Source organism: Pipra filicauda, unplaced genomic scaffold (genome assembly GCF_003945595.2).
Source record: "Pipra filicauda isolate LSUMZ 115617 unplaced genomic scaffold, ASM394559v2 scaffold140_size2443280_pilon, whole genome shotgun sequence".
NCBI lineage: Eukaryota > Metazoa > Chordata > Aves > Passeriformes > Pipridae > Pipra > Pipra filicauda.
In genome coordinates this window covers 1,913,083-1,929,113 of record NW_024103885.1, presented here as the reverse complement: position 1 = coordinate 1,929,113, position 16,031 = coordinate 1,913,083, and the positions used below count along the sequence as shown (strand labels likewise).

Here is a 16,031-nt window from a genome sequence, read left to right as displayed (position 1 = left end):
TTCTCATTTATTTCCTCCTATTTCATGTGCTATTAAATACAGTAAGAGAAAATATTTTCACATATCTGAACTTTCAGACAGAGGTGTTGGTATTGTTTTTTTATCTGGAAATTTAGATAGTGTAGACTGAGACAGGCATGTAAGCACTACCACTGTGATTTAACATGCCCTAACTCAAACAAAATTTAAAAAGAATAAAGATGATCATGTATTTACTGCGATCATTCAAACTGATCTCTAAATCCAGTGCTAAGCAACTACATGAATTGAGAAAAATAAGATTAACGACACAGGAATATTAGTCTATTGTAAGACTGAAATTAGCCTGGTTCTAAACCTCATCTCAGAGAACAGCCACAGGAACACAGAAATACTAAGGGAAGCTAATTAAGCAACTTATGGAATGGAAGAACTTCATAACAGAAACACTAGATAAAATATATTTGGTGTATACATAGGATTTTACCTTTGGAGTAAAGCCAGGAATATATTGCTTAAGAGTTTGGCTGCTCTTTTTTCCTGAGCTTTGTCATTTGTTTATCTAATAATTTAATCTTCTAGATTTAGGTTAAATGACAAAGTCGCTCTTAGCAATCCAAGTGACAAACAGGATTTCGTCACATACAATTAACTCAGTTGCTTAAAATAACCAAAATATTCAGAGACTCACCTACTTTCAGTGACATTCAGTATACAACATCCAAATAAATTTCCAGGAGATTTTGCAAATGAACGAATGGGCTTCCCTTTACATCTGCTAAATTTAGATGGAAAAAAAAATCAGATCTCTTTAAAGGAATTCCTAAAGAAAAACTGTCTTTTAAGAAAAACCACCACAAAACAACACTATACATGTGTTCATACAAACATAAATTGAAAATTTTAAGTATATTGACAGTCCATTTCAGAAGCTTCCTTCTGTGTGGACCTGGGCTCCAAAGCAAAACCCAGAGTTTATAAGTAATTCTGGTTTTAATAACAAAAAATCAGTTAAAATCAGAAATATTCATCATTAAACACGACCTATTCCACTGGATTTTTTAAACCCTATGAAATAATCACAGAATTTTAAAAATGTAGTATTGAATTCATATTAATACATAAAAATTTAAGATGCAATAAATCATTGCATGTACTCCTACACCGAACGCAGATTCCGTGTTCCTGTACTCATGAACAACAGATGTTCCTGCATCACTTCAATACAAAAACCACAAAAGATTAAAAAAGGAAGTTCAGTACCATCCTGCAATAAGCAAAAGGAAGGGGTGGAAACATTGAAATCATCTTCTACACTACAAATTCTAGTTTCAGCAAAAGAAAGTAGAACTAGAAGTCTCCAGCCTGTTCTTGTAAGACAGTTTTCCTCTGTTTCATAATTCAAATCTTTAGACAAAGGATGATGATTTCTACCACACAGCACCTCTCTCATCTCTCTGCCTGGCCAAGGGCATACTTTTTCTTTGGTCAGCAACTCCACTACTGTATTTTATTTATTTAAGTCAACTCCCCTGATTCAAATGTAAAACCTCAGATAATCTCTTAGCTTGCTCAGAAACAAACTCATTTTTCCTTTAAATCTCAGTTAGGAACCAAGAGACCATTTTCAGATCATTAGCTCCCCATACCCTAGGAGACAAATTTTGATTTTATGAGTTGCAATTTCTCTTACTGTGAAAGGTAGAGCAGCCCCAGTGATTACAACCAAGATAACCAATTGCCCTACAATGCTACTTCTTCCATTCTTTGTGGATGGGCTCAGATTGCGCTGCTGCCACCCCTTATTCACTGCACTTCGACACCAGCTGTGTAAGAACAAACCTGAATAAGAAGGTGGTTTGATTTCACCGTTCCCCTGTAGTGACATAGGCAAATTTCCAAGAAGTACAGAGGCACTTTTGAAAGCACTTGAATGTGCACGAGTGACTACAACTTTCAAATCTTTCTTATTTCTACAAATCAGTGTCTAAAGTATTTTCTCTCTATTTAGTTATTTGCTTTTCATGTTTCTACGAAAAACCACTAAGAAAAAATGTATAAAAATATGTCTTTATATAAGTAAGTACAAAAGTTCTGTAATGTAAGGACAGTTTTAAACTGAGGATTTTCAGCACAAGTTAAAAAAATGTTCTGAGGAAGAAACACAATTAAAAGGACTACTGAAAATGTAAAGATGGAGGTAAACAGCCCAAGGAGACACAAGCAGTAAATAAAGCTAAAACATGCCCTGGAAAACACAAATTCTTAATAAAACCAAGCAGGTCCTCACAGTCTAAAAATGTTACTTGAAAAGCAAAACCAAATATGCACATCATGCAGAAGTTTTCAGGATACTCAAAAAGAAGTATTTAATAAATTTTAACCACACACATTGTTCAAAACTATCAATTCTATTACGATCTGTTCTGAATACAAGAGCAGTAATTAAAAAAAATTAAAAATCAAAGAATATAGAAAAGTTGAATGAAAAAAATGAATGACAGTTATGTAAATATACTGCTGAAACAGCATTTAAAGGACAAAATCATCAGTAGATGGGCGATGGGGTTAAGGAAAAGCACAAGGAGTACAGAAGAAAATCTTCTTACTCAGTGTTTGTACCTGACATTACAACGGAGTTGAGGAGATTAGTCCTGTTTACTTCTCACAGTCCAGCTAGAACATGCTCAGTAGATCTGTCTGGTTATGACTAAAAGGATTTGGAACATATCTACCTCATCTGATTTGAACAGATGAAATGGATTTAGGCAAATCATTGAACTGGTACAAAACATTTTCAGAAATCTATCGTGCAGTCTAATGTAAGAGTTTGGGATGGCACAAAAAATAGTCTGATACTGCAGCATAACGGTTTGGTTTCTCCTAAAACCTTGACTGCTTGCTTTAACATATGCAGATGCTCTATTTTTCCAGTGGCAAGGTTTTCATTGCATTTTGAATCAAGAAAACAGTATTTCTTCTCCCTCAACTCATTCTCGGACACAAACTGACGTCAGGTAAAATTTTAGCTGAAGCAGATATATAACTCAAAGAATTACTGCTCAGTGATTCAAGTGTTACCAAATTATAAGCAACTTAAACCAGGGCCTTAGAACAGAAAATGTTAAGCATCATTAACTGCAAGCACTGCTACCTGTAATTCCATTCATGACCAAACTTCATGCACGACCAAACACCTCCAGTACATTATAAGCCATGAAGGATATAGAAAAGCTTTCTGCCAGCAAGACAAAATACTCCTGTTTCAGCAAGACTGGCATAATGTCTGATCAGCATATATTGATCAGTTTCTTGGGGTTTTTTTGACCCTGTCAAAAAAACCAACAGAACATCTAAAAAACAATACCTACTTAGAAAGAAAAAGCATATAAATACATAGGTGAGGGTTACAGAGGGCTACGCCCGTGATCCTTATGATACATTGAATCAAAACCCCTTTGTTGCTCCTAAGATGAAACATAAACAAACTGCCTCATCTGTTCTGTGTTTCTCTTCATGTGATGTACAAAGCAATAAGTAACCTTACTGTGAGTAAGACATTGACAAATCTTGCAAAGATGAAAATCTGCACCTCCTGGCCCATTCTCAGTTGGGCAGTACATAGCGTCCAGTCAAGTAAGCGGGGAGACACAACCCCTTTCACAAATAAGATGATGTGAACTGAGATATCGCTACCTGAACCTATTAAGATGCATTCTTTTGCTTTCTATACACATGAATGGGGTATTAAGCCCATCTCAAATTTAACAAGACCATCTGAAAAAAAAAAATAAAAAACCAAAACCCAGTCAGAAAAGCAGTGAGCGTGGCAGTACACATGCTCATTCACTGCAACACATCCCTGGAAGGGAGATTAATTTAGTTTCCAGAAATCACAGGGCCATATTAGCTCACTTCATTGCTGGGGACAGTGCCATTACGAGGTTTGGTGGTTGGTTTTTTTTTTTCTTCTACTTTCCAAGGCAGCTCAGGTACAGTTCAGTTGTTTCATTCCATGCTCCAGTGTAAAGGATAAAACCTTATTAAAAGCTTATTTGAAGTTTATTCTTGCCCACACGCCCCATTAATTTGAATCTGAAATTGAAGTGGAACGTCTACCTTGCCTGAGGTTTAAAAAGAGATGTTTCTGCTTAAAGCATTACTGTTCTAGTAGCAATAAAATCTACATACTTACTTAAATTACCCAGAAATGCATTGTGCTTTGTAGAGTGGGTGGGTAGCATTAGTAGTCCAAATGTGATGTCATCTGAGTGAAAGCCTTCTTTGGCGCAGTCTTCTGAAAAACAACAAGAAAAACCCCACAGTTCTATAAAAATTAATCCATTCAAAATAACTTTCAGAGGTGAGGCCTTGATTATTTCTTTCTGTTTTCTCTCCTGCCATTTTTGTTCCTTTATTTGCATCCCTTAACTGTCCACAATTTCACTTTCCAATTCCTCTAGTCAACATTATGAAGTAAATACCCATGAAGGAGAACTTCAGCATTCCATATCACCCTTTATGTAGCTTTGGCACTGTCCGAAATCCAAATCTGTAAGACAAATGCAATAGTCCAGTGGTAACATGAAATTTACAATTCTAATGCTGCCTACAAAACATTAATATTACAACTAGTGCACTGCAATTGCTTTGGGTTATATTGTGACCTTGCAGAACATCAGTAAAATACCATGCAAATTTCTGGAAAGAAAATGCACCAATACAATTTTAACTGTGTGTACTATGGTTCAAACAGGACACGTGAACCACCTCAGAACACAGCTTGAAACTCTCAAAGAACATGGAACACAGCAGCACAAGAAAGACTCAAACTCCCCTCACTGATGAAAAACTAATTTCAGTAAGTTGTGCTGAGCAAAAGCTAACTATACAGTAGAGATTTCTACACACAAACACTACTTATTCAAAGAAATAGCTCCCCATCTATTACAGATCACAAATTCTGTATTCCTATATACAGTGCTGTGTTTTAAACACACATGCACCACCTTGGAAATATCTTACTGCTGGTTACCACTATTGATACTTTCTATTCAGCATTCCTGTGTGGTAAAGTATATCCTTTAAGGCATATATAAATCTATTCCCTTCCACTGTATGCAAGGACAGGCAGGTTTCCTTTGACATAAAATAACCAAACCAAAACTTCAAAACCCCTGTTCTTTACCACTGTGTCTCCCAATACATATAACACAGAAAGAAGAAGCTGTCAAGGTGGGGAAGAAGAATGCCAGTGTTTGAGGAAGAGCTACTGCCAAATCTAATGGGATATGACAGGCAGATCATTATCAACAACATATCTATTTTTCTATGCAGTAAAATGAAATATTCTAATGTTAGAAATCAATGGTTTGAATCCAATACCAGTATACAGATAAGAAATGTCAAATTATATTCTATAGGGCAGGAAAAGCATTTAGGTGCATTTAAAAAAATCTGCACCAGTTTATGAAACACTGTTTTTCATTTCTTATGCCGGCAACAAAGTTTAACATAACTCGATATAAATCACCCATAAATTTAATTGTCCATATAAAGGTAGCAACAATTTAACTAAAATACTTTTGAAAAGCAATTTCAGTTATTTTAATGAAAAAAGGTTGTGATCCTTTTGACTTAGGGAAAGCGGTAATACCTCAATTACCTTTGATGTTAAAAACTATAGTTTCACCTCAATTGCCCTGAAGTTCATACAAAGGCCTCCAGTTTACAGAAAAACTGGGTGTAAAAAGAAGCAGCAACAGATCTCGAGATCAAGTTTTCAAGCACAGTTACCTGTTGTTTTGCCACTCACTTTAAAAGCCAAGTTCGATTGACAGCTACATTTCTTAAAGGATTAAAAAAATAAATCTTAGTACTATAATTTGTGGTCTGACTTCCCTGTCAAACTGATTAAACCAGTACATTCTCAAATCCTTTTCCTCTCTCATTTTTTTCATCATAAGAGCCAAATCCATCAACATACTTTTTAAGTTTCTACATATCTTTTTCCTGCCCCATTTCCTAAAACCTTCTAGTTATCCTTCCTCAGGATTCAGACTACCTTTCTGATTTCATTACACTTTCCAGATCCTACAAAATAAAGCATTTTGCTTCTTTTCCTTCAAATCCTTATACTATTTGGACTTGCTTTATGCTGTCTTTTTCTTCTATGTTTTCCTCTTCCTCATTGCTGATCTACCTTATTGTGTTCTTAGAAATGACAACTTGTTTATTCACTCACTATGACTCAATTATTAATTTGAATCCTTGTCCCCCTTTCTGAGGTCATTCTCCTCATTTTCTATGTCAGTGAAATTCAGATCACAAGCTCTTCAAGGCTGGAACCGATCTTATTATCTATGAAACATCATGCAAAGCTTTAGCACAGCAGAAAATGTCTAACTAAAGCTTCTGAAATGGAAAAAAACCCTATATGATAAAAATGAAATAAAATATTTTAACAACAAAAACACCTCTGGAAAGATATCTTGCATGTAAAATTGCTGAGATGTTAGAGAGTCATCACTGGAATTACCATACTAGTTACAAAGTGTAGCTTCATTCTCAAACACTCAACTGCTAGTAGTAGCTTGATTACATATAATGAGTGTTGCTGCTGTGGATGGCAAGAAAAACTTTATTAAATCACATTACTACATTAAAACTGACAGAGAGGAAAGTGCGTGTGTGTGTGTGAGAGAGAGAATCTGCATTCCTATTCCAGCAGTTCTTGGAAGCTGTGATTCATTCTGCTACTTGCTTTTCTACTCACAGTCAGAGGAAAACCCAGTTTCCTTTCGAATATTTGTTGTTACTATGAAAAATACTTTAAAATAAGCACAAGTCAGAATCACCTAACTATTTTGCAGTCCTTTATGATATTTTAAAAATGAACTATTTTAATACTTAAAATTAATGAATTATTTGTGAATACCATGACATTTGTGAAGATTAGGTTGGTTACTGAAGGCCTGAAAAGTATATATGATATTACAGAGCAAGAATTTTCTAAAAACAAAAGTAGCACAAGCTAACGAAGTTTTCTTCACTTTCACCATGAGAAGTTTCTCTAAACCTATTAGCAGGACATACTACAATTCTCCACTGAGACTTGATAAAAATCTTCAAGTTGAACATAATGAGGTAGATTTCAATCTGCTGTTTATCATGATAAATAGATATTGCAAATATAGGCCACACAGAAAAGAATCAGAGAAATGTCATTCTAGACAGAAGCTGAGCTCCTGCTTTTTAACTAGTAACTCCATGTTACAGACAGAGAAGTGAGCTTACTGGAAATCCAATTTGGGAGGTAATGTCTTTTGTTCTAACGCTGAGAGAAAAATATTATTATTTTGCTATAATGAATATATTTCATTCAGTAACTGATATAAACAAAAATCTTTAGACAGAACCCTTTCCAGTTTCATCTCTCCACTATTAAAAGACCTTATTCACTATGGCCTTTACATGGAAAAATCCTATTTTTTAGGTTCAAGTTGCACTTTCTTTCCTTTTTTACTACCAAAGGCAATATCTAAGTTCTGGTCTTTTCAAAGATATACATCAAAACCATTTTTTTCCCCAAAACAATGGCAAAATATTCACTTAATCACAGCTTAATGCTATTCTTCTAATTACAGAAATATTTATTTTACATATTAAACCAAACTAAGAGTCAGGCAGCCCTGCAGTCAGTGAAACAGTATCATCTAATTCTGATCAGGACAATAATTCCCTGGCTGACAGCCAAAATAACTTTTACCAGCATATCATTAAGGAAGTTTTTCAGTGGGAAATAAAGCACCGTTCTGGTGGCCCCACTCTCCTCTCCCCCAACATGAGAAGCCAGTTCCCCCTCCCGTCACCCTTCTGACACATCACAGTGTCGTCAGTCCCCATCCCTTTCCAAAACAGCCCAATGTTTTGCCTGAATCCCCAAGCCCCACCGGCATATACAACCATCTCCTGCTCCTCTATCCAACACAGACCCAGCGCATGCTGGAAAAAAAAAAACAGGCCAGTACCAAAATTGCATTGCTTTGTCTCTCCCTCAGGAGAGGGTAGTGACACATTTCCCTCTATCCAGCTTGCCCAAAACCTGTAGGAACATTAGTTTGCAATTTCTATTCCTCCTACAAACATGGCTCCAACTGGTCAACAATTTCAAAAGCTACTGGCAAACATCTAAGGAAAGAATAAGAGAAAACAAGGAAAAAAGCACAAATCACGTTTTCTTAGGAAATCAGGCTTAAAAAAAGGCAACTCCTTACAGTTTTTAATGGAGAAAATTTCCTGGTTGTTTACTGAGCCAAGAGAAATAAGATTTTGGCAAAATATTTTCTGATTTCTCTTTTTATAATATCACAGGTTTCAAATAAAGCTTTAGGGAACTCAGGACTGGGAAAGTGTGTAACAAGACAGTTTTTTTCCCCTAATAGATCTTGAGGCTTTTGGATAACGGATGAAAATCCAAACCTCTGGCATTTCTCTAGCAAGAGTAACTTGAAAAATTACAAACCCTCTACCTTTCAACACCAGCAGGAGTTTACCCTCTCTCTATTCAAAACCACCTTCTCACCAGCAACCACCCAAAATCACAGAATATTATTCTGTCAGGGTACATGTCAGTAACAGCCACAACTCAAAAGGCAGTCTCTGACATTGCATCGAACGTGCAATGAAATAGTCACCAAACAATTCAAATATCTTTAAATGCCAGAGACTATTATTTGCTATATCATTAAAAACTTGATTCAAACGTAAAAATGGAGACTTGTTTTATTTATAACAGCAGCACTCAGAATTTCAAATATATATTTTGAAGTATTTTTTATTATCCAACTTAGTATCTCATACTCTCGTTCTTTTAAAATCATAATTTAAATTGTAAAAATATATATTTCCTCAAGATGTCTAATGTACATTAGGAAATTCACATATTAACTTCTCTCACTCCTAGAAGAGCCACTTCGTACTTAAGGCCAGCCTGTCTCCTCTATGTTCCCAAGTACTTGCTAGATGAAGAAAGTGCTGGAACTTTCTGGATATCTACCAGTTCTGCAGATAATGACACGTTTATGGGAGCTGGGATCAATTCTTCTTTAAGCAATTGAGATATACTCACCAATCTCTGGATCTGCAAGCTAAAAACTCTTGCAGATGATGTTGTTAGTAATACTATTCCCTACAATAAAGCACTTAAAATTCTGACCTTATGCTGGATGATCAGCCCATTCCCTTCTCTTCTAAGCGTCCCACAGCAACACCACTACCACACAATGAGTTAGTAATTAAGTTCTGCTTCCTGCTCTGGCTGTAACAGGCAATACAACCCTACACTATAGTCTTTACTAAAAAAGGGCACAAGGGGATTCCATACAACAGTACCCACAATCCTAAGGTACTAAAGCCAGGGAGAAATGTATCGCTCAGCAAGGCTTTTGAAAAAGATAATAGAGATGCAAACTATAAAAGTAACCAGTGGCCACAGTATTACGCTTTCACGTTCACCTATTTCTGAAGACCTAGGACATAGGTAAGGTTAGTGCACACAATCCTGGTCCCTGTCCTTGACAGACACATAGCTAAGCTCTTCCCATCAAAACAGGAGTAATATATTCTTTTAACATGTCAGCAGGGGCAAAAAGATGTGCTCTCATTTTGTCCAGCAGCACAGGGTTACAGCACAGTAACCTGGAACAGAGAAATCTGAAAACCAATCTCTACTCTGTCAGAAGGGGTTCAAACCATAATCACTCAGCAAGCTCCACATGAGACTGGGAAGATGGATCAAATCCTAACTTACCATTTCAGTGGCAATCTTCAGAATATGAAAGCAAAAAGTAATGCTTTGCTGGACAGAGCACAACCAGCAGTGTACATGCCTCTCTAGGGAGAAGGGCACCCAAATGAGAGATCTAAGCCCTAGTTTCCAGTTCCCAAAGGCATTTAAAATTTTAAATGGAAGAAAAGACAAAATAGTTTTCAGAACACAGGCCAGAACATAGGTACTCACCTCCTTTTTCTCCAAGAAAGTAACTGGCCTAGTATCTCTCTTTGGCCCAATTAGACTTTAACCATCTTGTATGGAACAAAAAGTGGTTTTTAAGGGGTTGGAGTTTCTTTGATTTGTTGGTTTTCTGGGGTTTATTTGTTTGTTTTAAAGAGACATCAACAAAACCACTTCTTCCTCACCTCTTTGTGCTTCTGAACAAAAGGGAGAGTCACCACAGGGTTTTGGTCTGAGTCCAATCCCATAGGTGTGCCTCAGGTGTAGTTTGAACATGCCTTTGAACAAGTGAAGGCCTAATTTACAGATTGCCTAATTTATGAATAATAAACAAATTTAGATGCCAAGATGCTCAGTTGTGACAAGATTCTGGAAGACCTGAGTGAGAACAAAACTTCAATGCATTTGCAAAACTTTACTAGGGAAAACCTAGAAACCTGTAAAATTTAGGCAACACATGGCTACGATTTTATTTGAGGCTAGAGATCCAAAATCCACCTAAATCACAGTTTTGACTCCTCTGTATTATTTTATGGATCTGGCCATATACCAAAATAATATACATCAAAATCTTTCTCAGAAATACCTGCTAACAACCTTTTTAACAGAACTGTGAATTCCATTTACAGTTTACAAAGCCATGTATTTATTTTAAAATTCCACTTTAATTAGATCTGTCTTACTCTAAGTGTTTTCCTCTGTTTTAACATAAGCCTTATTGTCTAGCACCATTTATCTTGTGGTACCAGCCTGTCATTATGGCTAAAATTACATTAGCTTCAAAACTGAAGTTTTCTCACATACTCTAAAATAATTAAACACACAGTTTTAAGGACAAAGCATTTAAGTAGCCACATTTATGGGTTTGAATACATTTTTATCATGAAGATGAGAAATGCCCATAGTATTTACTGAGCTTCATAAGCATCACACTCTAAATATAAGTATTTACCAGTCTTGAATCTCATGTGCATGACTATTTAAGGATCTATATTTAATAAAATATTAATAGTACTAATGATGATTTTATAATATACTCAGCAATGCTTCTCAGAACATCAGTACAGAATAAGAAAACTAATTCACTGATTTTAATGACAAAATGTAACAGTTGGATAGAGTCCAAAGTGTACAATGCTAAACTCCTGAAAGAATCTGAGAAGCCTTGTTGCTTCCACAGAATACTGGATATATGACAACCACAGAGCACCAAAACTTTTTATGTATATGATTATATATTCCAAAAGCAGCTATAATTAAGAATTTATATTATACACAAAAAGTATGGTAAGAGAATATTAAGACTATAAAATTAAACACTCAGGCATGAGGTATGCCAAAATTGAAGTGGTTTTTACATTACAAAAGGAATTTTGTGGCAGGAGTAGGGATTGAGAATTCAATCCTTCAGGGCAGCACACAGCTGCATTAACCACGAGTCTTCTTCCTCTTCTGTGATTTTGCATTTCATATCTGTAACTCCTACAACAAATAAACAGGGTAATGTCTGACAAACAGTTTCAAATTATTACAGCCTCACATTAACTGAGTTAACAAAATAACCATCTACACTAGTAAGCTGCTTTCCCCAGGTGGACCACCCACAGAAGGCAATGAGGTACCTTCCCAAGGGATATAGCCATATTTGTTGTGCCAGAGTTACACAGAGACACTGGAATCTTTCATTTCAGATTCTGCTACGGAACTGAAGGTGTGCTTCTTACGCCTCTTTTTATTCTGAAAGACCATTAAATCCAAAATAATAATACCACTACTAACAATAATAATAATAATAATAATAATGCAGTATTGGTTGAAGATGAGAGATACAGTGGAATGCTTTGGCCACTACTTCTCTGTAGTCTCACAGATACTTCTTTTCCCCTCCAGAGATAAAGCTACCGCAAAACAGCTACTGTTCTCCCAGAGCCTGGAGACTCCTGTTCTTGTGCCACCCCTTCAGTGGCGTCTTTATAGCCTTCTACAGGGCAAACCAGCTCATTGACATAGAAAGGTTAGAAATACTTTGCAAAGTAAATAAACAGAAGGTAAGAACAGCAGGAACAACCACTACTGTCTTTGCTATGCAACTATACTAATACCACCTATCCTCAGAAACATTTCTACATCTGATTTATTATTTGGCCTTTACAGTTTCCAGCATTCATATGGAAACTTGTGCTTTAAAAAGGCTAACACACTAAAATGCACTTTTTTTTACATCAAAGATCTACCAAAGTCTTTGCCTCAAGGAAAACTACCTCATTACAATGTGATGAAAAGAAAGGCACCTTAGCTGTAACTTCACTTCTTCTGAATAATATTTTGTGTTTTGTATTAAAAACTGTATTAGGGTACTAATTTTCTATTCTAAGAGGAGAACTATCCACAGTCTTCATCTACAAAATTAGGCTGAAGCCATGAGGCTTTGACAGCAAATTATACATATCTCCTGAAGGAGTACATAGCTAAAGAAGAGATGTTTTGAAAATGGTGAACTGACCTACAGAAGAAAATTGCATTTTTGATTCTCAACTGTTTTCAACACAAATTTATAATTTTTAATAAAAATTTCACAACTTTATGAGTTGATAAAAACATTTCATATAAAGAACACGTGAAGATGGTGGGGGGTAATCTCTCTGCTACTGGTTTATATCTTCAACTTCTTGCAGAAATTTAGAATAGGGAAAAAAAAAGCAAAAGCTCAAAGCTTTTGAAAGCAGCAGTTTGCTCAGCAAGACCAATCCAGCCATGAAGATTCATGACTTCTGTGAAATTCTATACTAATAAGATAATTAACCAACATTACAAACTAAATTCAAAGTAATTACTGCTCAGTTTTTAAATTGCTTAGTACAAAGAGAGTAAAATTAGCTATAGCAGAGTTTATGGGGTCCTTAGAGCACTAGTAAAGAAAACATTGCTTTCCTCGCGTTCTTTTATTTTACCTACATGCGTTAAAACTTTTCCATGTAAGAACATGCAGCAGAAGAAATAAAAAACAAGGCATGGCTGAATGGCACCTTAAACTATTAAATATCAACCCGGAAGTTTGGGGTTTTTTTCTCCTGTTTGAATTGTTTCTCAAGAAGCAGTAACTCCTGCATTACCAACAAAATTCTCAGAGAAGTACCCATATTCTAACAAAAAAGACTTAACCCAAACTTATAATGTTTGATAATCTGAAAGCAGTGTTTGTAACATGTTTGAAAAATTATGTTAGATACATATGAAAATTAATAGTTCATTTAAAAAACAGAAAAGTAGAGTTACTTCTCAAGTAGAATTCCCTCTATTACAACAATCAAATGCTGTCCAATTTCAAATAACAGGCCCAAACCCCACTGATATTTATAAACAAAGTCAACTTTATTCCTGTTAGATAGAACAGTGTGAAACAACTGCAACTGCTCGCACTGAACTTTGCCAGGACTTCCACAGTTGAGATCTATTTCTCAAGTACTTCTTTCACTAGAGCATTTGCTTAAACAATCCTCTTCCCTCCTGGCACACTTGTTACCCAAGGAAATTATATAAGTTAAATACAACCACATTAAAAAGAAAAAAGAAAAACAACTCAGGTAGTTAATTTTAACCTGGATCATTTCCCCAAGCCAGTTACAGGACAGAATTCCACGAACCGTTGTGCTGGTGCAGCTGAGGGGGGGCAGCAAAGAGGAGAGTGGGGAGCAAGGAAGAGGCAGGCCTGGTCAAGTCCACACTGCCACCAAAAGCTCTGCTTGTCAAACTATGTCATTTAAAAAAAAGACTTACTTTAAGGATTCAGAGGGTCTGGATCTATGACCAGCCACTCCATCGCTACATGCCACTTCATATCCTAGCTAAAACCTTATCTGACTTTCCCTGTGCCTCTTGGTAGGTCAGCCCTTAACAGGCACATGAAAACAACAGCCTTACAGAAATCTCACGACAAATCTCTTTGATTAGTTCACAAGCACTCCTCCTCACGGAAAAAAAAATAAATTTATATCGAGGCCTAAAGTAGCAGGAATTTGAAAGTGAAACCAACCAGAAATGGGGATCCACCTTAACACAAACACAGAATTTAGGTACCACGGATTTCCTCGCTGGTCCTATTTCACACCTGCACGCACTGGAGTATTTGACACACTGACTTTCAGGCCGCAATAAGTCGGGCGAGGACCGGACGCTGCCGAGAAGCCCTTAGGTTTCGGAGCCCGAACACGCTGCAGGCACCGCAATAAAGTTACCCGAAAATTAAAAAAAAAAAAAAAAAGCCTACAAAGTGCGTACGCGCCCGCAGCTCCAGCCCACCTGCCGCAGGGCGAGCGCGGGGCTCGCTCCTGCCGCCGCCCGCCGCCCGGAGCCCGCGGCCCCGCGGCGCTGTCCCGCCCGGGGAGGGCCCGGGGCCAGGCGGGCACCGACCGCAGCCCGACGGCCGTGCAAACACCCGCACCGCGTTCCTGGGGACCACCCCCCGCAAACCTTCCCCGGGCGTGGGGCGGCGGGGCGGGCGGCTCCCCTGGGCCCCCGCGGGACGAGTCGCCCCGCGGAGCGGAGCGGCGGCGGACGGGCCGCGAGGGGAGGCGGCGCCCACGGCTCCGCTCGGCCTGGCCCGGCCCGGGGATGCCGGGGAGCCCCGCGCCCGCCCTTCTCGGTCCGCGGGCGCGGGGCCAGACGGACAGCGCTCCCGCCGCGCCCGGAGTTGTGACAGGAGCAAAGTGGGTCACCGGGCCTAGCGGGTGCCCCGCGAGCGCCCTCCGCCCCCGGCTGCGGCCGTGCCCGCCCAAGGGCAGCCGCTGCCCTCCCGCCCCGCCGGAGCGCGGAGGGGAACCCGCCGGTGCTGTCAAACTTCCATCGCTCCCCTCCGAGCCGTCCCCCCGCCTTCCCCTCGCCGCCGCACGCCGGGGCCCGGCGCCGCCGCCCGCACCGCCCAGAGACGCGCTAGCTGCTCACCTGTCCCCGCGCTGCCGCTGCCCGCCCAAGCTGTCCCGGCGAGCGCCGCTCCCCGCGCACAGCCCCGTGCCCGCCAGCACTGCCCGACTGAGCCACCGCCGCCGCCTCCTCCTCCTCTTCCTCCTCCTTCTCCTGCTGCTGCTGCTGCTGCTGCTGCTCCGGCGGCGGCACCAGCAGCACCCGGGCCCGGGAGTCCCCACGCCGCCACTGCGCCTGCGCCGCCGAGCACCCACCGCCGCCGGCCGCCGCGGCACCTCGCGCCACCGCGCGTGCGCCGGGGCGCACTGCAACCCGCGGCACCCCGGGCCTCGCGCGGGGCCGTCGTCGCCGCTGCTGCCGCCGCGCCTGCGCACACCCGGGTCACCAGGGAGGTGAGCCCCGCTCTGCGCGCGCCGCGCCACGCGTTAGCGAGGGGGGAGTTGGCTCTGCGCAGGCGCAGTGGGCGCGCGCCTCCCTGACCTGGGCTCACCTCGCCTCAGCTCACCCCGCGCGCCGGGAAATGGCGTCCGCCGACAGCGCCCGGCACGGACAGAGCCGGCAGCGCTGACCCGCCGGCTCCGAGCGTCAGGGCTCGCCGGGCTGCGACCAGGAGAGAGGCGACGCTGCTGCGAGGGCTGGTCTTCAGGCGGGCGTAGAGCCCGCAGCCGAGTCTCCACAGGCGCTTTTCCAGCGACACGGTGAACCCGGCGCGGAACGCGGGCACACGTGCCTTCCCATAGGGAAACACCCGGCGTCCCGGATGCTCTCTGGGAACAGACGTGCTTCCCGAGTTCTTTAGGGGTTCAAGGAACCCCTCCCGGCGGTAGTCCGTGACTTCTTTTATGAGTGTGCATAAAGTGGTGTAACTAAACGGAGAGGCAGATAACAGACATGACCGTCTCAGTCCTTTTGTCCGTGTACAAGGCTTCTAATGCCATTCAATAAATGTGCCGCGGTTATGTTAACATAAAACTGTCTTGCGTGCAGCAGAACATTGCAGGGAATTGTATTCTGTAAAATAAAACGTCGCTCAGCGGTAATATTTAAATAATCCCAGTTTTCTCTCTTCAGTTACGAGGATTTTATTTGTAAGTCGATCACCTGAATAGCAACATAT

At 40.1% G+C, this 16,031-nt stretch overlaps 1 protein-coding gene across 7 annotated transcripts in view; it reads right to left on the bottom strand.

Moving 5' to 3' along the window:
- CLOCK (clock circadian regulator) overlaps positions 1-15,177 on the bottom strand; it is a 67,691-nt gene extending 52,514 nt beyond the window's left edge. For 3 of the 7 annotated variants that reach the window (XM_039378582.1, XM_027735985.2, XM_027735982.2), the window contains exons 1-3: positions 14,936-15,177; positions 4,175-4,276; positions 671-757 (exon numbers count right to left, since the gene is read on the bottom strand). The gene's annotated coding sequence lies outside the window, so the exon portion shown is untranslated. The remainder of the gene's footprint in view (positions 1-670; positions 758-4,174; positions 4,277-14,935) is intronic. The other 4 variants (XM_027735989.2, XM_027735988.2, XM_039378581.1 and 1 more) reach the window with 3 other exon arrangements.
- Positions 15,178-16,031: the final 854 nt, after the last annotated feature.